This window comes from Vulpes lagopus, chromosome 21 (assembly GCF_018345385.1).
Source record: "Vulpes lagopus strain Blue_001 chromosome 21, ASM1834538v1, whole genome shotgun sequence".
In the NCBI taxonomy this organism is placed as follows: domain Eukaryota; kingdom Metazoa; phylum Chordata; class Mammalia; order Carnivora; family Canidae; genus Vulpes; species Vulpes lagopus.
The window spans coordinates 4,908,626-4,935,409 of NC_054844.1; the positions used below are offsets into that span (position 1 = coordinate 4,908,626).

Consider the following 26,784-nt stretch of genomic DNA (forward strand, 5'->3'; position numbering starts at 1 on the left):
AAGGGCCATACACGGGATGCCTGGGTGGCTCAGCGGTTTGGCTCCTGCCTTTGGCCCAGGGCGTGATCCTGGAGACCCGGGACCAAGTCCCACATCAGGCTCCCTCCATGGAGCCTGCTTCTCCCTCTCCCTGTGTGTCTGCCTCTCTCTGTGTGTGTGTCTCACGTGAATAAATAAATAGAATCTTAAAAAAAAAAAAAAAAGACCATACACCATGATCAAATGGGATTCATCTCTAGGTTGCACAAATGGTTCAACATATGTAAATCAATGAATATGATACATCACATCAATGAAATGAATTATTATAAAATCACATGATCACCTTAATAGATGCAGAAAAAGCATTTGACAAAATTCAACATCCATTCACGATGAAAAACTCTCAAAAAAATGGGAATAAAAAAATGTGCCTCAACATAACAAAGGCCATACAGGCAAAGTCCACAGCTAATATCATACTTGCTGGTGAAGGGTTGAAAGCTTTTCCTCTAAGATCAAGAACAAGACAAGGATCCTCACCACTCCTGTTCAACACAGCACTAAAAAGTTCTAGCCATAGCAATCAGGCACAAAAAATAAGTAAAAGGCATCCAAACTGGAAAGGAAGAAGTAAAATTGTCTGTGTGATAATAACACAATTTTATATACAGAAAATTTTAGAGTCCACAAAAAAAAAACTGTTAGATCTGACCAATAAAGTCAGTTAAGTTGCAGGATACAAAATCAACATAGAAAATCGGTAGTATATCTATATACTAACAACGAATTATCTTAAAAAGAAATTTTTAAAAATCTCATTTACAGTAGCTCAAAAACAATAAAATACTTAGGAATAAATTTAACCAAGGGGGGGGTGAAACATCTAAACACTAAAAATGATAAGATATTATGAAAGAAATTAAAGAAGATTCAAATAAATGGAAAGATGGTCCATGTTCATGGATTAGAAGAATTAATATTGTTAAAATGTCCATACTACCCAAAGCCATCTACAGATCCAATGCAATGCCTCTTAAGATTCCAATGGCATTTTCTGCAGAAACAGAAAAAAAAATCCTAAAATTAGTTTGGAACCACAAAAGACTTTAAAGAGCCAAAGTGTATCTGAGAAAGAGGGACAGAACTGGAGGTATCATGCTTCTTGCTTTCAAGCCATACTGTAAAGCTATAGTAATCAAAACAGTATGATATTGGCATAAAAATGGATGTATGCACCAATGGAACATAACTGACTCCCCAAATAAACCCACACATATACACTCACAAAAATTAACTTGAAATGTATCGAAGACCTACAGGTAAGATCTGACACCATAAAACTTTTGGAAAAAAAATAAGGAAAAACTCTCTGACACTGGTCTTGGCAATTTTTTTTTTTTTTTTTTTTGGATAGGACTACAAAAGCAAAGGCAACAAAAGCAAAAATAAACAAGAGGAATCACATCAACTAAAAAAGTTTCTGCACAGCAAAAGTAACCATCAACACAATAAAAAAGCAACCTACAAAATGGAAGAATACTTGCAAACCACATATCTGATAAGGGGTTAATATTAAAAATATATAAGGGAATCATACAATTCAATACAAAAGCAGAAACAAAACCAACAGAAAACTCCAAATAATACAATTAAAAATGAACAAAGAACCTAAATAAACATTTTTCTAAAGAAGATATTCATTTAAACAGACAACAAGAACATGAAAATGTGCTCAACATCATTCATCATCAAGTCAAAACCTCAATGAGATAGCACCTCACGACTGTTAGAATGGCTATTCTCAAGGATAACAAGTATTGGTGAGGACATGGAGAAAAAGAAATCCTATGCACTGTTGGTGGGAATGTAGACTGGTGCAGCCACTGGGGAAAACAGTATGGAGGTTCCTTAAAAAATTAAAAATAGAACCACCGTATAATCCAACAATTCAGTTTCTGGGTATATATCCAAAGGAAATAACATATCGCAATGAGATGCCTACAACCAACATGTTCACTGCAGCATTGTTTACATTAGCCAAGACATGGGAACAACTGAAAGTATCCATCAATAGATGAATTAATAAACAAAATATGATACTATATATATTTAGTTCATATTACTCAGGCATAGGATGCCTGGGTAGCTCAGTGGTTGAGTGTCTGCCTTTGGCTCAGGGCATGATCCTGGGGTCCTGGGATCGAGTCCCGCATCGGGCTCCCCATGAGAAGCCTGCTTCTCCATCTGCCTATGTCTCTGCCTCTCTCTCTGTGTCTCTCATGAATAAATAAATAAGTCTTTAAAAAACATTATTCAGACATAAAATGTAATATACTCAGCCACAATAAAGAAGAATGCCCTGCCGTTGGTGACAACACAAATCTTGAGGGCATTATGCTGAGTGAAATACCTCAGAGAAAGACAAATACTCGATGATCTCACTTATAGGAGGAATCTAAAAAAACAGAACTCATAGAAACAGAGAACAGATTGGTGGTTGCCAGAGGTAGGGAATGAAGGTGGGTGGAAGGAATGAATGAAAGTGTTCAAAACCCACAAACTCCTAGTTATTAGATAAATAAGTCCTAGGGATGTAATGTACAGGGTGGTGACTAGAGTTGGCAGTACTGTATTGCATATTTGAAAGTTGGTAAGAGAGCAGATCTAAAAGTTCTTAAGACAGGAGAAAAAGTTAACTCTGTGCTGTGACACACATTAACAAAACTAAGTGTGCTAATTGTTTTTCAATTATACATGTATGAAATCATTTTATTGTACACCTTAAACTTATACAATGTTATGTGTTGATTAACATGTATTTCAATAGGGACGCCTGGGTGGCTCAGTAGCTGAGCATCTGCCTTCAGCTCAGGGTGTGATCCCGGGGTCCTGGGATTTAGTCCCACACTGGGCTCCCTGCAGGGAGACTGCTTCTCCTTCTTCCTATGTCTCTGCCTCTCTCTGTGTGTCTCCCATGAATAAATAAATACAATCTTTTTAAAAAACAACAACAACAACAAAAACATGTACTTCAATAAAGCTGGAAAAAAAAGGAAGAAAGGAGATATCCTCAGGAAGGTTTGGGGAGAAATGGCCTGTCTAAAGACTCAGGTTTTCGAATCTAAGCACTTGCTGATGATCCCCATGAAAACTAAAAACAGCAACAGTGGCACCAACCGAGGCCTGATGACAGGGGCCGAGGGAGACAGACTTCCCATCTTTGGTTTTTATTACTCACTTCACAGATCCTGACCCCTCAGAGGAGGGGTAACTCACTACTCCTGATTTGAATCCCACCTAGGAAACACACAGATATGAATCACACCTTGTTTTGCACTGGGGGCCACGGTGGAAGGGGTTTTATGCTAATCTGGGGGAAACTGGAGGAAGTGTCCCTCCCAGCAGGGCTGCAGTGACTCAATAGAAAACAAGCCTGGGAGGGAGCACCTGGGTGGTTCAGTGGGTAAGCTTTCTGCTCAGGTCATGATCCCAGGCTCCTGGGATCGAGCCCCACATCAGGCTCCCTACTCAAAAGGGAGCCTGCTTCTCCCTCTTCCTCTACACCCCACTCGTGATTGCTCTCTCTAGTGCTCTCTCTCAAATAAATAAAGTCTTAAAGAAAAGAAAAGAAGAGAAGAAAAGAAAAAGAAAAGAAGCCTAGTCCTATCATCTTCCAGGGTTGGGAGAGGAGAAGAAGCAGAGGGGTAGTAGTGGGAAGTGTGCTTAGTGGCGTGCGTCTGGAGACTGTGTCAAGCCTGGTGAGGGCAGAGTCTTGTGCAAGACTCACAAGGAGGTAGCCTCAGGGCTAAGCAGATAGCCCATCTCAAAGCCCCAGCTTTCAGCAGTGCTCTTGAAGCTCCTTTGTATCCAATCTGCAGATGCTGAAGCTCATCCTTAAAACAGAGATGAAGAATTGCGACCAGAATCACCGCCCTCCCTAAGAAGGCAATGGAATAGTGTTTCAAAGAAAAGCCTAAGGAGCCCCACAAGGAAAGCAAGCTGAAAGGTGCTGGAGGAAGAACAGGCTCTGGGACGAGATGGTAGGCTTCCTTGCCTAGTGCAATTTGGGGATATTAAGTCTGTGGACCTGGAGAGGAAATTTGCAGAATGCACTGGTCACAGGTTAAGTAGCCTGGGCTGAGAGCATGCTCAAAATCACTGGAGGTAGCAGTGGTGATTCAAATGGGTTAGGATCATCTCTCATACAACAGCTAAGGCCAAATCTCCAACTATAGCTGGATCTAGCGGACCAAATGTATATTACCATTGCACTTGGCCTCTGTACAGCTCATATGTACAATCCATCTAAAGCAAATGCTTCCTATTCTATGTGAAGTTGTAATACGGCACTTGGGTGTCTCTTCCTTCATTCAATAAGTATTTACTATGTGCAGGTACTGGTTTTAACTGCCAAAAGGCAGCAATAAGTCAAATCCAGCAAGCATTTGACCTTGTGGAACTTATATTCCAGTAGCGAGAAACAAACAATAAATATATAAGTGTTAAGTACTTTCAGACTGTGACAAGTTCTGGAAGAAGATACCCACTCTCCCAAAGTCTCCTCTCGGTACCCCTCCCTGGCATCGCTGCTGAGTTTGCTGGAAGCAACCAGAGAGGGGAGGATCCACCATCTAGTGGCCTTCCAGGCCCTGACCTTCACAAGGCTGGGAAATGGGAGAACCAGGGCGGAATGTTGCCCTGTCTGCCCCCAGCTGCTGATACCTGGGAAGCTTAGGTCATATTGTTTAGAAATGAGAAAGTACTTAGGCTATACATGGAGATGTTGATAGTATTATGTCTAGATGGTAATCTTAAGAGATGAGTTATTTTTATTTTCTTCTGAATTTTCTAATGATTTTGTTATTACAGTGCATTCTTTTTCCAGCAATGGAAGAAAAAAATCTCTTTTTAAATGAGAAGATAAGCCTAGCCAAATCAAATTAATAAGAAATATATTTGGACGGGTAGGGAGGGCCCAGATCTCAGGACAGTGGATATCATCTCACCATACCACTTTGTGGTTTATAAAGCAATTGCACTGAATTTTCTCCCTCCCCCTCCCAAGACTTTCTCAAGGCTACACAGCAAATAAACCTCAGTGCAGGAAAATACCTGACCGTTAGGTCCTTGACTCCTTGGCCAGTATGTTTTATATTACTCCACCTGACCTACTGTGACTGACCTCATTTCTCTTTATAGCTGAAGCCTTCAGAAAGCCTCTGAGCACCGCAGGCCCTATCTGCCCCCTCTCTCTGCCCTCATCCTCCCCTACAGGGAGCATGCTGACTCATCCGTTCATCCATGCGTTTATCAGACTAGTCTTTCTTGAGCCCCTACCAGGTATCGAGCATTGTACTAGGTGTTCAGGATACAGCAGAGAACCAAAAAGGTCCCCCAGGGCCAGGGAGAGGCTTTAACTAATGAATGAATACATAATACAAATGTAACCATTGTAAAAAGTGTTATGCAAATAATTAGCACCAAAGGGAGCTGACTGGGACTGGGACTCTACCAACACTTTGCTCAATAAGGAGCAACACATTGTTACAGAGTCCCCAAGGAGGGTCAGCCAGATATTCTAGGTGGAGGCCAAAATTAAAACAGCCCAAATCTCAGAGAATGCATATTTTGGATGGAGCAGCAGCAGGCAAAGCCAAATGAAAAGTTATTTAAGGACTTCATGCACACTAAGGGTAATCAAAGAGCCCCCCAAACCTTCTCTGGAGCAGAGAGGAGATGACCAACCAAATCATCAGAATTGTCATAAGTCAACATCAGAGATGACTGTCGCTGAAAGAGGTCACTCACAGAAGTTGGAACGGGAAAGGAAGAGCATGACCATATAAAAAGTGTGTAGTGAACCATACAGGACAGGAGCTTCTGGGTCTGAGTGGCACAGGCTTGACCACAAGACTTCAGGACATCACAGGTGGGAGAGGCCTGGAGAAGGATGACATGCAGGAAAATCTTCTTTGCAGAAGGTGAGACTGAAGGTGGGACTTAAGTGGCCTTGGAGAGGGAATGGGATTTCGATGCTCTTCAGGGTAATCTCATTTAGCAAGGCCACCAGGATGTCTGGAATGTGCAGCACAGTCCGAGGCACTTTCTCTTCCAGATCCTGGCAGCTGGCTTCCTGGCCTCTCACCTGTCTGGGGACTGGAGCGGGGAGGCCTGGTTCTTCTATCATATCTGAGGGTTGTTTTTTTTTTTAAGATTTTATCTATTTATTTATAGGAGGCACACACACACACAGAGAGAGAGAGAGAGAGGAGAGAGAGAGAGAGAGATGCAGAGGGAGAAGCAGGCACCATGCAGGGAGCCTGACATGGGACTCGATCCTGGGTCTCCGGGATCACACCCCGGGCCGAAGGCGGCGCTAAACCTCTGAGCCACCGGGGCTGCCCACACATCTGAGGGTTTTTAAGTGTCCCTCTAGCTGTGCTCTGAAGAGCCAGGAGCACTGCTGGCCACCCAAGGTTGAACATAAAGGCTGATTTCAGCACCAGGCAGGTTGGCAAATGAAGAGAACACCTGGCTAATTAGCATTCCCATGCATGGGGTTTTACTGCAATATATCCATAAGTGAAGCTCAGAAATATCCAGGTGCCGACAGCCACTAGGGACCCGATATTCAGGCCAGGTTCTGTTCTCAGTTGCCATTTGCCTTCACAGCACTGCCACAGGGACCTGGGCTACTGGGCTATCCTGAGCACCCTGCACACACCAGCCACTAAAAGATAACAGTAACAAAAATATTTAATAATGGTAGTGAACTTTCATATGGGGCTTGAGAGTCAGAAGTTTTTGTAATCTCTTGCTACATGGTTTTCAAAGGTTGTGCTGCCTTATTTGTAAGAACATGCCATGCCTCCTGTACAACAGCTGCGGCAGGACTGGGCCTGGTGGTGCCGAACACCCCACAGATACCTCTCCACATGACACTGAGTCATCTTCAATGACACCTGCATCTCCATGTGGCAGGATGGCCTGTGGGTAAAGGAGGAGGGCCTCAGGTGAAGGCTCTGGGAACCTGTGTTCATCCAGAGCTCACTCTGCACCTTCTCTGCTTGAGAAACACAAGGCTGTGGCTTTAGATGGCCCTCGGTTCAAGTACCAGCTCTGCCCCTCCCTGACTGTGTGACCCTCAGCAAGTTACCTGACTTCTCTGGGCCACTCTCCTGCTCTGAAAATAAACATGGGTAATAGGAGTCTGTCTCATCAAGTCGTAAGATAGTAAGATAGAGAGTACATGAAGTGCTTAGCACAGCACCCACCCATACTTAGTGCTCAATAAGTCCTGATTCCATTACTGCTCCATTCTATTCCATTACTGCATTCCATTATCACAGACAGTAAGCACTGCCTCATTCCCGCGCCCAAAACCACAGACGAGGACAAGACTCATGGCACAGACATTGTCCCTCTTGTTTGGTGAAATCAGCATGCTGTGGCAGGGTGGGCCCTGGGTACCCAGGGAGGCACTTTGGTTTGGGTAGGCAGCATCGTCCCGAGGGCAGCTGGGCAGGCAGTGCCTGCAGTGGGGCATTTCCCTCGGCCATCACTGGGGCAGACAGTGGAGTCTTGCTTCTGAGCCCTACAACTGCCTTGTTCAGTGAGGATGCTGCAGACCACATGAGGTCACTGAGTCCTTGAAATGTGGCCAGTCCAAATTGAGATGTGTTGTAAAAATAGCCTAGTGCAGGGGCACCTGGGTGGCTCAGTGGCTGACGTCTGCCTTTGGCTCAGGTGGTGATCCCGCCTGAACAAGTACTGCATCAGGCTTCCCACAGGGAGCCTACTTCTCCCTCTCCCTGTGTCTCTGCCTCTCTGTGTCTCTCATGAATAAATAAATAAAATCTAAAAACAAAAAAAGTAACCTAGCACAGAAAAAAAGGAAGGTCAGACATCTGATTATGCATGACTACCTATGAAATGATATTTGGGGTATTTCAGGTTAAATAAAATGTTAATAAAATTAATTTCCCCTGTTTCCTTTCCTTTACCTGAACTGGCTACTAGAATACTGAAAAGCACATATGTGGCTCACATTCAATCTCTACTGTGCAGCACTGGTCTGGCTAGTGAGCTCCATGCAGGCTGAGGCTTTGTGGTTTCCAGCACATGGAACAAGCCCTGAATGAATGAGTGAGCCTACAAGTGGGTAGGAAGTCTGGAGGAGAGCTTTTGAGAGCCCGAGGCCATGTGTGAGAAGGTGGGGATAATCCTGAGGCAATTTGGGGGGTGGTGTGGGTTTCAAAGGATGAGTAAACTGAGTCTAGAAAAAGTATTAAAAACGTGTCCCCAAACATCCAGATTCAAACCAAGTGCATCTCAAACCTATACTCTTTCTACTAAATCCCTTTACCTCCCACAGCAATACAGAGTTACAGAAAGAAAAGTAGATTTTGGATTTTTTTTTTTAAAGCCTATTTCCTCACATGAGCACTAATGTCCTAGCGTGGGACAAGAACCTTGGCCTCCTTGGGCCTTAGGCTACTCATCTCTTTTGTCCTATGTGAGCCATGAGGCTGCATCAATTTCTTTTTCCTGGTGCCTAGAGAGAAGAAATTCCATGCCAGAAGGTAGTCTCCAAGGCTGAGTCCTAAATATTTTCTCGCTCTCTTCTCCACTCTTTTGCTCCCAAAGAGGCTCTCCGGTTGAGATTTCTTTACATCGCCCAAATCAATAATTTGTTTGTTTAAGGGTTCACTTTGATTTTACTTCGTTTTAGATGCTTTTCATCAGAAGCCAAAACCTTGCAGACTTTTTTCCTTGATCTTATAATGAAATTCCCTCAGAGATATTTAATTCTAGATAGAGCTTTAGCTATGCCACATATCTTTTAAAGAAAAAAGACATCTAAATAACAAACATCCTTCCATCTTCAAATAAAAATCTCAGAAGGCAAACGGGCTTGTCTCCCTTACATCTGCCTCTACTCTTCTGTTGCCAACTATATCAACGAATTCCCTACATTTGGTTTCAAAAAAAAGAAAGGTACTCAATATACCACAGCCTCTCATGTTTCCACACATGCCCTGAAGGGCCTGATGCTCTGTGAACGTTCTCTGCTGCTTTGATGCCAGTGAAACACGCTTGTGTGCTCTGCTTGGCCTTCACCTGTGGCCTGCTGAGTGAATTCCCTTCCTGACTTGATCCCAGCCTCCCTACACAGAGCTTTCTGGAAAAGAGTCTGTGTTATTTCCGTTTCCAACCCTGACTCAAAGGCCTCTGGAATTTTAACCTAAAAAAAAAAAAAGAGTATTTTCAAGCCCAAATCGATTTCTTGGAGAAGATCTCACCCACCTCTCCCCACTGTGGGTGAAACGCCAACACTATTTTTGATCAGAAAGGATAAAAAAAGATTTACCAGACCCAACCATGTCTTTCTAAAGCAAGCAAAGGGCTTCAGCCAGGTAACAGGGGGTAGACCTGCCTTTTCAGTGCAACCCGATGCAGGATACAGAACACAATCACCAACCTGTGTCTCAGCCACTTGTTGAGTCATTATGGATTTGTGTTTGTCTTCCCTGCCACCCAGCAGACTGGTGCTTGAGGAATACACACGCATTTTAAATAGGCAGCATGCACCAAGGCAACAAATCTGCTTTTTCAAAATAATGGTGTGCTGCATTCCAAAGCCAAACAAGTTCATCTGGTGGTTCTCTTCAGCTAAGGTTTACGGATGGACTCCTTAGTGCCAGACGTGTTAGGTAACAGGAATAAAAAGAACAGAATATTATCCATACCCTCAAAAGCTCACAGTCTAATGGAGATAGATATATGTAACAAACTTAAATGTAAGACAGAATGAGAAAACGTGGTAGGAAAAATATGTGTGTGTGTACTGGAAAAGGATGGGAAGAAATATACCCCAATGTTAATAGTGAGTGTCTCTATTTACTGGACCTATGGGCAATTTTTCCCCTCTTCTTTACTATTTGTTATAGTCTCTGGTAGCTCTTTTTTTGATAAACATGCATTGCTTATAAAAAAAAATAAGGTATGTTTTTCAAGAAAAAAAAATCAACAAATTATAAAGGACAACTATTTGGGTGATAAATTAAGTCTTTGTGAAGAATGTGGTATGTCTACTAGCCCTGCAGGATAAGTAGAATTGGGTAGTGAGGTGAGGGGAGATGATCTCAGGCAAAGGAGCAACGTGAAATGGCCCCCAGAGCCAGAGGGATGGGGAGGGCAATCTGGGAAAATGTAAGAGAATAGTACACATAGGTACTCACCAAGAGTGGGAACTGCAGCTGGGGGTCCAGGGGGCCGCGAATACCATGTCAAGTAGACTCAGTTGCTTGTTTTTTATGTTCCTATGGCCCTTTGTTTTGGTTCCCAACACACCACTCATTACATTGCATTATACTTGGTTGTATTTATGCCTATCCCCCACTAAATTTGTAGCTCTTAGGGGACAGGGATCACGGCTCATTCATTCTGTAACCATAGCACCTAGCATAACAACTAGCACGTTACAAGACTCAAAAGATGCCTCTTGGATGAACTGGAGTCTAAGAGGATTACTCTTTATTTTGTAGTAGTAAGGAGTCATCAGGAGATCCAGAACCGAACGTATTCCAGGCAGTCAATATATGCCAAGCACTACGCTAGCTATGAAACTCTATTGTCTTAATTGGTCCTACCCATAATCCTATGTGTGCCCTTTGTATGACACCCATACTGTCCACCCTTGCTTACACACAAGGCTCAGAAAGGTTGAGTAACCTCCCTCAGATCATACAGCCGGTGGTCAGAGAAGCCAGGACAGTCTGAGGACAGTGGAGGATGCCGTCAAGCAACAACATCACAGATGTTAAGGAGACTACACCAGTTTGAGGCTATAGGGACCTGAGTTAGCCCAGCTGCTCAGAGCAAGGAATTGAAGAAGTGGAGGGGGGCAGTGTGGAGGCAGTGCTCAGAACGGAGGGCTGACTGTTCCTTAGCTGCTTCCCAAGCACATTTATTATTTCTGAAGTCAACATAGGGCCACACAGCACTCACAGGGACTCGCCCTATACCTGGAAGAGCTCCTGCCCACCAGAAGTAGGACTTGTGGGGGTGCCTGGGTGGCTCAGTGGTTGAGCAGTTGCCTTTGGCTCAGGTCAAGATCCCAGGGTCCTGGGATCAAGCCCCACATTGCGCTCCTGGCTTGGCAGGGAGCCTGCTTCTCCCTCTGCCTCTGCCTGCTGCTCCCCCTGCTTGTGCTCACTCTCACTCTCTCTCTCAAATAAATAAATAAAATCTTAAAACAAAAAAAAGTAGGACTTGTGCAAAGAGTCCCCCCACCCCCCAGACAGTGCTCTGCCTGAGAGTCACATGAGGTTAAGGCCTCAGGAAGGGGCAGCATGGTGCCCCTGTGAGACTTTACACCACCAATGGTCTTCCATCTCTGCTCCCTAACATTGGCCTCACATCTCATTTGAAGATGCTATTCTCCTTCCCAATCAACAGTGGCAAGGATGGGTGCTCGGGTTCCTGGAGGCTGGGGGATGCCCGGGATGCCCTCTAGCAGGACATTCCACTTGCTGGATCCCAAAATTACTCCTGAGGCTAACGGCTCCATTCCAACCTGCACCCAGTATTTTGCAGCCTCTCTCTCAACATCAAAACAGTAGCCACTGACCTAACAGTGCCATGGGGTGGTGTCCATACAAGGAAGTGACCTCCTTCCTTTTAAAGCATTCATTCCCAGAAAATGAAATGAAAGTGTTCTTATGCCCTTCACTCGTTTCTGGGACAGTGGGTACTGTTAAATCCCCAGCACAGCTGACAGTTGAAGACTAAGAATAACCATGGGTTGGTCGTTCCCCTCTGTTTCCTCTGCTCTCTGCCTCCAATCCAGTCCCCCACCCCCACCCCCACCCCAGCTCATTGCACTGCACTCTCTAGGTGGTTCTTGCCAGGCCACGTCTGATTGCCTCTCCACCCTAAAGGCAATCATGCTCAGGTGACCTCTCTGCTCCCATGCTACTGGTCCTCCTTGTTGAGAACAATGCCTGGGAAATGCACACACAAGATCCAGCAATGTGGGCAGTGAGCCCGTATCTAGGGTGCTGTGACCCCCCCTCTTGGCTTCCGTGCAACCAGCCAGAAGAGTCAAGGAGGACACAGAGTTCACGAGCATTGTCAATGAATGATTTCCCTTGCTTATGTTTTCAGATAATAGGGGATGGATTTGCATTCCATCGTGCAGTGTCCACGAGATGTCCCCACCCCTGCACATGCCTTGAGATTGGGTGCTCTCATTCCAGTGCAGAGGATTGAGGATGGTCCCTCTGGAATTCATCAGAAGTGATATGACAGCACTCAGGGGTCTGCAGTGGGATCAACGTTGAAGACCTCAGCACATCCAGCCGATGACAGCAGCAATAACACCCAGACCTGCAGAGCCCGTGGTGGGTTCCCCACTCAGCAGGGAATCTCCTTGTCTCCCTCTCCCTCTGCCCCTCCCCCCCCAAATAAATAAATCAATGTAAAAAAATTAAAAACTAAAAAACCTTTAAGACCTCCTATATTCCATCCATCTTATCAGATGCTATCCACCCTTCGGGCAGTGTCTTGGTTTTCTAGGGCTGCCATAACAAATCATCAAAAATTAGGTGCCTTAAAAATGGCAAAAATGTATTCTCTCATGGTTCTGGAGGCCAGAAGTCCTAAACCTAGGTGTTCATGGGCTCCTAGGTGTCCACAGGCTTCTAGGTGTCCACAGGCTATGCCCCCTCTGAAGGCGCTAGGGGAGAAATCAGTTCTTTCTTCTTCTGGCATCTGGTGGCTCCATAGGAACACTCTGTCCTCACATGGCCTTCTCTCTGTGTCTGTCCTCTGAAGTATGTGTGTGGGCTTTCGTGTTTGTTTTTGCTGAAGTTACCCGGTTTCTTAGGACCAACTTGGGGAGAACCACCATTTCAAATCCCAAGGTCTCATCGCATCTCACCCAAGCAGACACTAGGGGTGATACCAACTTTCCTGACTGCTTTCTCATTCAGGATTCTTTCAATGTAGCCACAGATCAGACTGCCATCTACTGGTTTTTTAATGTTGCACAAATGTCAGAGACCTCAGAGACCTCCAGCGTGTTCCATGCTCTCCAACCCACGCCCTATTTGTACAACAAATATTTGGAAACACCCTCTAGGTGGCCTGAAATGACACTCCCAGATAAGCAAGTCAACCCACATGCATAATTTGGCTCTAGTTGTCATATACAGGAGAAAAAAGGAAAGCAATTTATATTAAAATAATAAATATTTCAACATGTAAGTGCTCATGCATGACTGCACAGGAACACACTAATGAAGTAGTCATGGCTTACACCTGCTTACAATGAATAAGATTAGATTATACACTTCACAGGAGTACAGGGAAATGAAAACCAGAGGACAACAGAAAAAAATGTCAGATGAGAAATAACAAACCCGCTCACCAGTTTGTATCTGATGATAGGAAGAAGGAAACAGCCCGTGCTGAGGTAGGGATAATAGATCAGGGAAAATAATGTGAAAATAGGTAAAACAAGGAAGTATGCTTTTCTTGCGAACGAGTTAAACTTTATATAGTGTCATAATACTTTATTATGCTGACATGGGACAGGTGGTGACAAAGAACCGTGGGAAACATCGTCTACAATCTGGAGATCCCACCCACAGAGTGGAGGCAGGCATTCAGTCCCGAGCCTTAAAAAAGCTGTGGAAGCAATCTCCCCCTTTCATTCAGGCAGGGGGGAGAGGCGGCCCGATTGGAAACTGTTGTTTGATACATCTCAAAGAGGAATATCTAACTGTGAGTGAACAATAAAGGCAACCCCAAAGTAAGTCATTGTAATGTCTAATTTTTGCAAGAGATTTCTCATAAGTGTCCTACAATGTCCTACAACTGTTTATATTCATATATTAGAACATAAACTATTTTATTATTTTTTAAGATTTTATTTATTTATTTGAGAGAGAGAGAGCATGAGCAGGGAGGGGCAGAGGGAGAAGCAGACTCCTCACTGAGCAGGGAGCCCAATGCAGGACTCGATTCCAGGATCCTGGGATCCTGACCTGAGCTGAAGGCAGGTGCTTTTGAGCAATACTGACTGAGCCATCAGGCACCCTAGAATATAAACTATTTTAAAAGCAGTTTTGATAAAGAAGTTTATCAACATGGTGACATTTCATATGCCTCTGCTAGTGTAATAATGTGTTGTCCTGCAACTGTGTGTGTTAGATGAAGCCTCAAATCTCCTGTTACAGATCTGCAAGTGGTTTCCTTGTTTTTGCAGTAACTACATATTGCACTGCAACTCTTGTTAGCTAAGTGTATGTTTGGAAATGCTCTAATCGAGACAGAATACATAGAGTGGGGGAAATTATCCAGTCATTTCAAGATTTTGTCTTTTATTTCATTGAGGCTTCTCTTTGCCAAAAAAAAAAAAAAAAAAAAAAAGCTTCTTAATTACTGGGCTTTTGTCATCACTTCTTTGAAAACTTTTCAGTATTACTATGTAGAAAAATATTACTGACTTACATTTGTTTGGGTTTAGTTTGGCAGGGCAGGTAACAATTCTTCACTGATGGGGCTGGTTTGCACATGGCACGACAGGCACCCCCAGCAGTAAATTCTGGGGCATTTGTCAAAGCCATCTCACAGATTTACAAAATGGCTTCTGGGGCTTCAGTACGCAAAGCACTGTGGTCCCTAGGCCTGCAGCAGATCCTGGGAGTCTGTTGGAAATGCAGAATCTTAAGCCTTGAACTAGACCTACTGGATCGAGTGTGCATGTTTGACAAGCCCCCAGGTAATTCACATGCACACTGAATGCGTCTGTGAAGCACTTCTCTGGGGGCAGTCTGACCCCACTAGGAATACTGAGCAAAGCCAACCTTACTCGTAGCTCGAATGAAGGAGCAGGTCCAAGGAAGTGGGTCAACTGTATATTTTGCTCCTCTTCTTATCACTAAGCTCCTCGGGGACAAGCAGGGGAGGGGATTCTTCTCTTGTATCTGCACACAGCCACAGCCAGACAAGCACACAAAGCTGTGGCCTCGAAAGGCCCCTTGTGTGTCATCTCTCAGGACTAAATTCTCCTTAACCAGACAACAGCCACCTTCCATGACTCATCTGTAGAAGCACAAGCAGTAGATCCCCAGCACACGCTTGGACTGAGTTTCAACACCTCTGCTTTGAAAATTCCACCAGCTGCGCAAGGCCCAGTGTTTAATGAAGAGCAACCCCCTCCCTCCCCACTCCCTCTGCCAGTGGGCTGCGGTGCTTAGCCACACACTCAGAGAAGGACTACATAAAAGCAGAACCCCTGGTTGTTCTGTGATATCTACAGAGATGCTAGACGCTGTGGCATGCAAACTTATGGAAGAAGAAAAATAAATGGCAGCCATAAAAAAACAGGAAAGGAGTTTCCCTGTGACAAGAAGCCCCAGCAGGAGGATCCTTCTGCTGACATGTGACTTAAAAGGTCAGATAGCGGTGCCTGGGTGGCTCAGTCCGTTGAGCATCCGACTCTTGATTTCCACTCAGGTTGTGGCTTCAGGGTTGTGGGATCCAGCCCCACATCAGACTCCATGCTTAGCGGGAGTCAGTGGAAGATTCTCTCCCTCTCCTGCTGCTCCTCCCCTTGCTCACCCACACATGTGCACATGCTCTCTCTATAAATAAATAAAATCTTTAAAAATAAATAAATAAAAGGTCAAATTTAATGACTTATGAACTACACCCTGATGGCCCAGGCCCCCTGCTCACCTCAGCTGCTAACCACCACCCAACCCCACCCCCCCCCAACCTGCCCAAACCCCCCTGCTCCTGACAGAACAGCCAAGTATGAGAAACCCTGAGATGAGCAGCAAAGGGGAGAGGAGGCTTCCTTCAGCCCACCTTTCAACCCTGACTGAGGCCGTCTCCAAGGAGCCTGCAGCTTGCAGAGCTGTGGCCACCATCAGCTCCACGCTGGGCCACATGTGAGCAGAAGGATGGCTCAATATCTTAGCCCACGGTCTCCACTTCCGGGCCCTCACTTCCTTCCTTCACAGAGCAATGATAAAGACCCAAGACAGCTAGAAACCACCCACCCTGTTACTCCACTGGTAATTCATTTCTTTTATCACATTGAGGCCCCAGCCTGATACCTCATGCCATTCCAGTGCCACATTTACCAGGTGGCACTGCAGCTCTCTGCTGACATGTCCTAACTAGGCTCCAAGGATCAGGGTGTGGCTCACTCCTCTCGGCTCTCACATCTGACACAGTGCCTCACCTTTGGAAGCTGTTCTGTGTAAATGTTTGGGGACCAAAAGAGCAGACGGGGCAATGGAGCCGATTACAATGTGACAGATCATCAAGGATGAGCCATCACCTTTGGTAGGAGAACAGAAATACATTCTGGTTACAAGCCTTCTTTAGGGCATGTCACTGACTCCCTCATTTTCAGAGCTGCTCTCTTATCTTTGTCGTGACCATCATCACCATGTCACCACGAACAGCAAGCTTGAAACGTGAGAGGTGCCACTCTTTTTCAAGATGTTGGAGGTAGCATAAAAGATTAGAATCAGGTTCTAGAGCCAGAAATTCTTGGGTTTGAATACCCGTTCTACAAAGCATCGGTTATGAATCTTGGCCAAGTGACTTCACTGACACTGTTTCCTTGTCTATAAAATGCAACAAGGAATACCACATCCTCATGGGGCTTTGGTTAGATGGTACATGTAATAGAACAATCCTTTTGACTGTCATGTTCATTTTTATTCCGGGTCTCCAAGCAGCTTACTCAGGCTGTGCTAAAACAACCAGTGAATAAACAGAGTTCCTTTCCTGCCTCTCTGAGGCAAAATGGCATGGACATAACGAGGCAGGGCTGCACATCCATAGTGCCCGGACATGTAACACAGATGAGCCAATTTGTCAGGTGCAAACAAAGCAGAATCACAACCACACAGACATCTGCCCTGTCCTTTTCATCTCGAAAAAGACCCTCTTGGCTTTCATTTGCCAGTTTGAAGAGACATGAGTATCTGGATGATTTTTTTCCCTTTCTCCTTTATCTATCATAAGAAGGACAGCACAATTCTAATGCTCAGTGGCAGTCAACCCTCAGACTTAATAGAAGACAGAATGGGCAGAAGGACAGGGAAATGTCAGTTGGGAACAGGCTAGTCTCAGGGTCAGGGATCCTTAGAGACAGTTGCCACTCAGTCCAAGCCAGTGGTTATTAGAACCCAGTGGTTCCAGTCCTTTTGATAATTGAAAGATTTCAGAATTTTTAAGTGTTATACACATATAGCCACAAGACACAATGGCAAGCTTACTCACTGCACCATTAAGTGCAATACACACCAAATGACTGGAAACGACCTGTGTCCATAGGTAGGGATTGGCTGAATAAATTAGGGTACATCCCAACAATGGAGCATTATGCCCCGTCAAAAAAAAATATCAGAAAGCTCTCAACATACTAATAGGAAAAGAGCTCCAAGGTAAATTAAGTGGAAAAAAAAAAAAAACAAGATTAAAAAAGGTGTGACACTAAGAAAAAACATGACGGAGTCATCAGGTATATTTGTACTGGTCTGTATTTGCAAAATGAAACTCCAGAATGATGTATAACAGTAATAAAGCTGATTACTGTCCCAGGAGGGGGCAGGGCAGGCAGATAGAAGCCAAGATAAGAGTTCCCTCTTCCTAGAGTGATTTTACTTTTGAACTATGTAATATATTGCCTATTCAAAAAATTATATAAAAATATTTTATTAAAAATATATTTTATAAAAAAAAATACACCAGCCACTGTGAACAAAGTCTATCTGCAGGCTACAAATGGCCTGTAGGTCTTTGGTTTATGACTTCTGTGCTAACGAGTCCTAAACTGGGGAAGTAGAAAAACTGGCAGAAAGTAGAAAAACCGGCAGAAACTGGCAAGTTTCTCTACACTTGGAAACAAGCAGGTTATTGAATATCTGTTATCTGAGACTCCTTGTGAATTGCCTAGCAATTAGCTGGCTGGGTCCAGAAGCTTCTCCTCTCCCAGGGGAAGAGGATGCAACTTCCCACAGGATAAGGTAGGGCTCCTCTACTTTCCTTGAAAGTTAAGGCTGCCTGGAACCCAAATGGTCTGCTTTTTCCCCTCCATGGAGGCCTCTCCTCAACTTGTCTATAGAAAGGGAGAGTGATAGGTGTGTGGAGGTCCACCTCTGGAACATGGGATCCTGGTGTGTCCAGCTGGGCCCCAACTCATGCAAACCCCTGGAGAACACCAGAGGACAGAGAACAGAGGACACATGCTCCTGCTGACTCTTCTCAGCACCAAGAGACACTCTTAATATTCACCCCCTTGCCTTTTGTACATGCTTGTCTTGTCACCTCGAATGAGCTCACTTAGTGTTCTAGGTTGAATTGTGATCTCCAGTAAAGACTTGTTGAAGACCTAACCTCTAGTACCTCCATATGTGAGCTCATTTGGAAATAGGGATCATTGCAGATGTCATTCGGCAAGGTGAGGTCATCCTGGAGTATGGTGGGCCCCTAGTCCAACAAGAAGACAGTCACGTGAAGATATAGATACAGAGGGAAAAAGCCATGCAACAATAAAGGCAGAGCATGGATTATGTGGCCACAAGCCACGAAATGCTGAAGATTGCTAACAAACCCCCAGAAGATGGGAAGAGGCAAGGAAGGATTCCCCTACAGATTCAGGAAGGAGTATGGCCTTGCCAACACCTGGACTCTGGGCTTCAATCCTCCAAAACTGAGAGATGATACATTTCTGCTGTTTTAAATCACCATGTTTGTAGTACTTTATTATGGCTGCCATAGGAAGCAAATACACTGCAGTAGCTCTAGTGGCAGAGGTATCTGATGCTCTTCCATCCCAGTAGGTCCTAGGAAGCCATTGATGGCAACTCTGATCCAATGAATGAAAACCGGGACCTGCACTGATTGGATTTTATTGTATAAGTATGCAGTAAAAATCAATAATTACTAAGTATTGACCTTGTGAAGAACATAGGGGATATAAAATGTTCAATTATTGCCCTCAGGGAGTTGACAATGTGGTTGAAGATTTAAGACAGACATGAAAAATTATAATACATATATACATACACTGATACACACTATATATGTGTATGATACATATAATACAATACACTTCACAGAGGCCAAAGAAACATGACCTCACCCCTCAGCAGATACTATAGAAGTCACTCCTAACTAAATCCCACTAGCCTGCCATCTGGCCTCAATCTTCTACTGTATTTCATTTTAGCTGCTACTGATAATGTGTGTTTGGGAAAGTGTTAGGATGTCAGGCGAGTAGTCAATTTCTAGAAGCTGTCACCACTGCTCTGGGCATAGAACCCAAACTTGTTACCCACTGCAGACACCCACTGCTGTCTGTGATCATTACCTGCTACCCCTGCTCAAAGACTTTCCCATCAGCTCCCTTTACCTATTCAGAGACAAAGACCCTAGATGGACGATGAGCCTATTCTATGGTTTGCCACAAATCTGACCTGCAGGAAGCACAAAATCCAGGTAGTTTGGCAGGTCGACTACAAGAGTTTTTAAGAGAGGTTACAGAAACTCAGAGACTCCTCCCAGAGCTACCGCATCATCATTCAGAACATCTGCTTATTTGGCTCATCCTTCTCACAGGCTCCCACTACACTTGCCTCTGGGAACCTCTGATTCTTACCGTAAGGAAGGCCCGTGTCCCTTTGCACACCTGGGTTCGGGGAGGCAGCCCACCAGGACTGAACTCTCCCGGAGCTCTCTCTGAAGCCCAGGCCTCTGGGTCAGGCTGCTCCAGGAGGAAGAGACGTGGTCGTGCAGAGTGCCAGGTGGACACCCAGGCTGGGCTCAGGAGGAAAAGTGGCAAGTCGCTGCTGCTCCGCCCTTGGCAAGCAGCCTGCTGGCGTGACTTTGGCTCCAAGCCATTCTCCTGAGGGGCAGCTGTGGCCAAGGCATGACCTGCAGATGGAACAGACAGAGGAGAGGTCTCTTCACTTTGATTTCAAATAAGTCATTATAGATACTCAGGGCAGAAAAGGTCTTTGAAGTCACTTAATTTCTATCCTGTTACTTTTCAAATAAATTTCCAGCTGGGATTTGGGTCTGGTTTTGAAGCAGACACTGCTTAGGCAAGCAACACCCATTTCTCCCCTGTTCCTCTCTAACAGAACTCCAATGATGTCACCACTCTGGCTGAGCACCCGGCCGGACCCTTAGCCCAGGGGCCCTCTGCAGTCAGAGCAAATGCAGGCCCCTGGTCCATGAGAAAGGCAGGAGTGGGCTTCTCACTCTCTCTGGTCTTGAGATATGAGAGGGGCCTCCTAGGGGATGTTCCTGGAAATGTTTTTTTGGCTCTTGAAAAGAGAGATGCTTCACTGCTACCAGAGGTTGTCTTATCTGGCCACATTGTGACCATGACGGGAAGCATAAGAGAAGAACAGAGCAAGAAGAAAGCCAGGTCCTTGATGACATCACTGAACCACTGGATTAAACAGCCCTGGTGTCACCTTTCCTCCAGACTTCTCATTATACAAGTAATACATATCCATGTTGTTTACATTCACTGAGCTGAGTTTCAGGGTTTTGTTTTTACCATCTACAGCTAAGACTATCCTAAGTGATGTGCATTCAGATATTCCCAAAACCACAGGACAATATTCCTAGAGCATAATCTCACTGTACTGACTACAACTTCCCAAACGTCCACATTGTACTTTCTCTCCACCTTTTCTTTGGTGATCAGTCCTCTCCCCAGATCTAACCCACGTAACCACCTTGTCAATACAGTATTCAATTCTACAGCATATGCCAATTCAGTCATTGAATTCATTAAACATTTCTGAGCCCCTATGATATACCAGACAGGGACTCAAAAATGAAGTCCTAGAGGATGCATGGTGGGTTAGATCCACTCTTGGCCAGGAGGTCGGTGAGTGCCATGTGTCGAGTGCTTAGTGGCAGGTGCACATCAGCCTGGGTGTGCATCAGGGACCTCAGGGTGGGGAATGCTAGCAAAAACACCTCAGAAAACAAACTCCATCTTGAGGGAAGAGCAGAAGAGTGTGAGCAGAGAAGAATGAGAAAGTCAGACCTTCGTAACCAAGGATATGAGGAATGATCAAAATCATAAACCATGATGGCAGCTAACATTTCCTGAGCACTAACAAACCAGGCATTGTTTTTTGTGCTTTCTGAGGATTAACTCATTCAGTCCACCACCAACGCTGATGAGGAAGCTCAAATTATTAGCCTCATCTTATGGAAAAGTAAACTGAGGCATAGAGAGGTTAAGTGATACAGGAAGTGAGTGGCAGAGGCAGGATTTGATCCTAGGTGGCAGAGCTCCCCAGGCTCACACTCTTGACCCATCTATACCAGTGATTCTCAAAATGATGACCAGCACAACAGCACCAGGAGCCCCTGGGAATCTCACAAATTCAGATCTTTAACCTCCTTTCAGATTTCAGAATCAGAATCTCTGGGGGTGAGACCCAGCATGTTGTGTTTTAACAAGCCCTCCATGTGATTCTGGAAGCCCCATAACGTTTGAGAACTCCTACTCAACACCATAAACACATGATGAGAAAGGATGACACATTCAAAGGAAGATGAATGGTGGGAAGAGAAGCAAAGCCAGCAATAAAGATGGGGTAGGGGGAAGAACCCTCCATATCAACCTAAGGAGAACGGGCTTCACTGCACAGACATTTTGGAGAAATGTGAGAGGTGAGGCAAGGAAACAGCATGATCAAGCTTTGTTATTTGGGACAAGATCTCTGGAGGAGAAAGGGCCAGAAGGAGGGAGCCCAGGTAGGAGGAGGTATGAGCAAGAGCATGGGTTGTACTCAGTGGTGGCAGTGCAGAGCCAAGAGGAATGGGGATGCAAGAGATAGATTGTGATAATAGCTAGACAGGGGATACAGGGCTGGCAGAGGTATCCAGGGTGTCTTCGTGGCCTCTAGCTTCAAAAGTAGGCTGGTGGTGAAACTGTTTAGCCAGAGTGGAAATGCTGGAGGAGGAACAAGCTTGGCAGGGAAGATAAAAAGATCTACTTGTAAAATGTGAAGACTGGGTATCTGTGGGACATCAGGATGAAGGTATTTCAAAATGCAATGCTAAAGAAGGATCTGGTACTCAGGGGCAGGGTCCCGGCTGGACATAAAGGTTTGGGGTTCACCGGAAAAAATGTGATGCTTGAAGCCAAAATAAAGCTAAAGCTGATCATAGATTGTGCATGAGGGGAAAGAGTGAAGGATGGATTCATGTAAGACACTAACTTTTTTTTTTATATACAGAGCAAGTACACCTGTGTATGAAAACTTGAGGGTGGGAGGGCACAAGGGGAAGAGAAGCACGTGAGAGAGAGAGAGAGAGAGAGAGAGAGAGCTGCTAAAGATTGCAGGCTCTATGCCCAGTGCAGAGCCCAAGGCGGGGCTCAATCCCACAACCCCGAGATCATGGCCTGAGCCAAAATCAAGAGTTGGACCCTTCACCAACTGAGCCACCCAGATGCCCCAACACTTACATTTAAGGGATACCCAAAGCAAGAGAGCAAAAGAGACTCAGAAGCAGAGCTTAGAGAGGCAGAAGAAAACAAAGGAAAGATGCTGTCTCAAAATCTAAGGATAAGCCAAGTTGGAGAGTGTTTAAAGAAGTAGAGTTGACAACGGTTTTAAATGGGAAGTTCTCACATTTTAAGATTTAGAAGAAACACTGGATTTAGCAATGAGGAGGTCACAGGTGAACTCCGTAAGAGCAGTGCCAGTGGAGGGTTGGAGGCAGAAACCGGATCCATTCACAGATTCATTCTCTAGATGGGGAACATATACCACATGCCAGGCTTTGTGCTTTATGTTGGAGATACAGGGATGACTGGGACATACGTGAATCCAATCCTCACCAGATGGTGGGGAAGACACACAATGAACAGAAATTACAAAAATAATTATGGAATCACAACGAAGACACGAAGGGACATAGAAACTGCTCACTACAGGGAGCGTACAGCAAGAGGACTAGCATGGAGAGAAAATGAGGGATATAAGTTGGGTCCTCCAAGATGAACAGGGGTGAGCCAGGGAAGAGGATGGAGAGCTCCCAGAGAGAAGGAACAGTAGGTACAAACACCCTCACGGAGAAAGAGCTTTCATGTGTTCAGGAAATCAAGGAAAAGAGCACAATTTTAACGTGGTTGGGGGTGGCCAGAGACGAGGTTAAAGAACAAGGCTCTGTAGGATTTCATCCAAGCAGTGGTAGGAAATCACTGATGTGAAGCTAATAAAAGTCTGGGCGAGTCACAATCTGATTTGTATAAGAGATGACTTTGGCTACTTGTGAGGGATGAAATGAGGAAGGGAGAGGTGGGGATAGAGAGTGGATATATTACAAGCAGTTGGGGATATGTTCCAGTCCAGATGAGAGATAGTGGTGTCCTGCAGCAGCGTGGCAGATGAGTAGGTTTGGGCGAACAGACTCTAGGGCCACTTAGTAGGTGGCATCAGGAGGATGGAGGGATTGGGTGTGGTAAACAGGAAGGAGGGGTTGAAGCCAGATCAGGCTCTATGGTCCTCTCTACATCCATTTTGGATACTCCCAGATGACCACTGGGATGGAGTAACATGTACCCCTCAATCCCAAGCAGAGATAAGACCAAGCCCCAGTGACTCAGCTAGGACTCAGCAGCAACTAAGAGACAAGTCTTATCAAACCTCCTCTCCTCAGGGCACCCCTAATCCCTTAGAGATAAAATTATCCCTCTCATAGGAGGTTTCTTGAAGACTCCCTTGTTTGGTCATAACTACTTACGAGGCCACATCTTTGGGGATGGGGCACAAAGCAGAATAAGCCTCTATCACTCTGCCACTGGGCTGGGCAAGCCACACTGACTGGCTTATCATCAGGGCATGCATGCACTGGTCATAACATACATTCAGTACAGTATGGACAATTCTAGGTCTCAAAGGCCAACCTCCATTGGATTACTTTTTCCACTCATAATTCTGTCAATTTAAAATAAATATGCTAGACATCTATTTCTGACATTATGAGAGGCTGAGTACTTTGACCCTCCCACTCAAAACAAAAAAATCTTGTACAAAAAAATATATTTTTAAAAATGTTTCTAACAGCATCAATGAGCTAGCAAGAAAGGAAGGAATTCAGTGGCCAGGGACTCCTTCAAATAATAGAATATCCAGGTTCTGATTATAATAATGACTATAATGTAATTAAATAAATTAAAGACAAGCCTGCAAATATGTCTGAGGAATAATAACAACAGCAAATCATGAGAAATAGTCAAGATTTGGGGGAAAAAATGGACCAAAGGGAATTTTTAGAAATAAAAATTAAATAACTCAAATTACAATCTGTGGACAGACTTAATAGCATATTAGATACACCTGAGAAAGAAGTAGTGAGCTGGGAGCTAGGTCAAAAAAAAACTAATCAAAATGCAGCACAGAAAGACAAAGACTCAGAAAAATATGAAAGAGAGCTTAGGAGACATGAATATGAAAACCAGCAGGTGTCTATTTGGAGTCCTAGAAAGGGAAAGAAGAGAGGAAGAATCTGAACAGATAATGGTTTCAAATTTTCTAAAAGGGAGGAAAGATAAGGGCACCTAGATGGCTCAGATGGCTAAGCATCTGACTCTTGATTTCAGCTCAGGTCATGATCTCAGAGTCCTGGGACCGAGCCCCCTGTTGGGCTCTGCACTCAGCAGGGAGTCTGCTTGAGAATCTTTCTCCCTCCTTCTCCCTCTCCCTCTGCCCCTCCTCCAGCTCCCACTCACGTAAGTAGGCTCTCTCTCTATCTCAAAAAAATAAATAAAATATTTTTTTAAAGCAGTCAATGAGAGGAGACAAGTTTCCTTCCAATGACTATAAGCCCAAAAATGGTGGTCAAAGACTCTCAACATGCTGAAAGAGAATAACCATCATCTGAGAATTCTATACTTGAAGAAAACATTCTTTTATTAAAATATTTATTTATTTGAGGGGGAGGGGCAGAGGGAGACAGAGACAAGCAGATTCCCTGCTGAGTGGGGAGCCCGACATGGGACTCGATCCCAGGACCCTGAGATCATGACCTGAGCCGAAACCAAGAGTCAGACACTTTAACCGACTGAGCCACCCAGGTGACCCTGAAGAAAATATTCTTTATGAATAAAAGAAAGGGGGGGGCCTTACTGAGTCAGTAGAGCATGCAACTCTTAATCTCAGGGTTGTGAGTTTGAGTACCATGTTGGGTGTAGAGATAACTTAAAATAAATTTTAAAAATAATTAAAGACTAAGAGAAATGAAGGCATTATCCATAAACAAAATTCTAGTTTGCCACAAGCAAACCCTCATGAAAGGACATTTTTAAAAGGTATATTTCTGAAAGGAGGAAAGTGATTCTAGGTGGAAGACCTGACATTACAGAAGGAATAAAGAACAAGGAAAAATAAAAAGGATTTTCTCAGTCCACTGACGAAAGAGCATAGATCTGGAGTCAGACACGTTTACACTCATCTCCTGCCGTCATGTCTTACTACCTGAGAAACCTGAATCTTCATCTCAAAAATTCATAGAATACCACTTATGCCAGGCTGCAGTAAGGAATAAATGAGCAGACACATACAAATGCTCCCAACACAGCTTCTGTCTCTAGAAGATGTCAGATAAATCCTAATTTCCTATCTCTTCAAAAAGTAATAAATAAACAAGTAAGGAAGACAGTGTTAGCAACAGGAGAATTACAGCCTCTCCTTCGGTGTAAGATACACTGTGGCACTTTGTCATTGGCAGAGGAATCTGCACCACAGAGCTGACCTCAGCACCTGTTTCCTTGTTATCTTTTCAGTATCGAGCCTAAGGTCTTTCAAACACAGTATCTATGATGTCTTTGTTTTTAAAATATCGCATGTGTACACACACGTTCCAGGGATATATACACCCTGGGCTTTGGTTTAATTCAATTTTAAAATAATGTGTGTTCACAGTTTTTTGAGGCCATAAAAAACTGGTTGGCTCATCCATAGGGCAAAATGGCCCATGCCACCCATTCTCCTGTCCTAGGGTTCTTCTGCCAACAAGGAGCCAGTGAGTGGCACACAGAGGATGACCCCTCTGTGGCTGCTTCTGCAGCCCAGTCCTCACGCGGAGAGACACTCTCCCTAACTCCATCTTTGATGTCTCTCCATTTCATAAGGATTATAAAAGAAAAGTCATGGGCAGCCCGGGTGGCTCAGCGGTTTAGCGCTGCCTTCAGCCCAGGATGTGATCCTGGAGACCCGGATCGAGTCCCATGTCAGGCTCCCTGCATGGAGCCTGCTTCTCCCTCTGCCTGTGTCTCTGCCTCTCTCTCTCTCATGAATAAATAAATAAAATCTTTTAAAAAAAAGAATATTAAAGAAAAAGAAGAAAGAAAAGTCAGCCAAGAAAAGTGAGCTTGGACCCCTTGAGGTTTTCTGCCTAATTTTCATTTGGCAACTATTTGATGGGTAGGGCAGGGGGTGGGGGTGGGGGCCGTGAGTTGGGGGTAAAACCAGGGCAGGGACAGATAAATCCAGAACCAATCTTCCCTTGATGCTATCAAGAAACAACACCAGTCCTGAAGTTTTGAGACCCAGGCTGGCATCCTTACTCTGCCATCTGTTCCCATCTGTGTGTCCTTAGGCAAGCCACTGAACCTTTCTGATTTTATTGTCCAGAGGCAGTCATTATATCATATTTGTAGAGCATTTTATAATCTACTAAGTGTTTCCACAACCATCATTTCATATACTATGCACGGCCAAGTGTATAACACCC

At 44.5% G+C, this 26,784-nt stretch overlaps 1 protein-coding gene across 4 annotated transcripts in view; it reads right to left on the minus strand.

Moving 5' to 3' along the window:
• Positions 1 to 26,784, minus strand: part of CRACR2A (calcium release activated channel regulator 2A) — a 165,952-nt gene that overhangs the window by 101,163 nt on the left and 38,005 nt on the right. For all 4 annotated transcript variants that reach the window (XM_041735817.1, XM_041735815.1, XM_041735816.1 and 1 more), the window contains one exon: positions 19,673 to 19,947. The gene's annotated coding sequence lies outside the window, so the exon portion shown is untranslated. The remainder of the gene's footprint in view (positions 1 to 19,672; positions 19,948 to 26,784) is intronic.